Genomic DNA, 410 nt, shown 5'->3' on the forward strand with positions numbered 1-410 from the left:
GCCCTCCTTGAAGTTTGACCCACAGGGTCTCAGTTAAGCAAGATGTAGTTCTCTTTCTTACATTGCAAACTATAAGAATAACTGTTCAGTCAGACTGATGTAAATGAGTGTACACTAGGATCGATGTTCCTTTTGCTAGAAAACAAACCCTAAAACTACAACCACAATTATTTTATTCCATTACTTACTCCACAGTCCCCCAAACCTTTCACTTGATTCAGTTTACACTGGTTCATTCAAGTTATATACCAGGTAAGAACTCAAAAGTAGCACTGACAACAACATAGCTGGCAGGCAGTGCTCATGTTCTGTGTCAGGCACACCACCCTATTTTTTTTTAATTAGCATAATATGAAATGTAATGAAAGCTTGTTCACAGGCGTGAAGCTAGTTGCATCCATGCCAAGAGT

The sequence above is a fragment of the Gavialis gangeticus genome, unplaced genomic scaffold (assembly GCF_001723915.1).
Source record: "Gavialis gangeticus isolate Ggan-Ray unplaced genomic scaffold, GavGan_comp1, whole genome shotgun sequence".
Taxonomy (NCBI): Eukaryota; Metazoa; Chordata; order Crocodylia; family Gavialidae; genus Gavialis; species Gavialis gangeticus.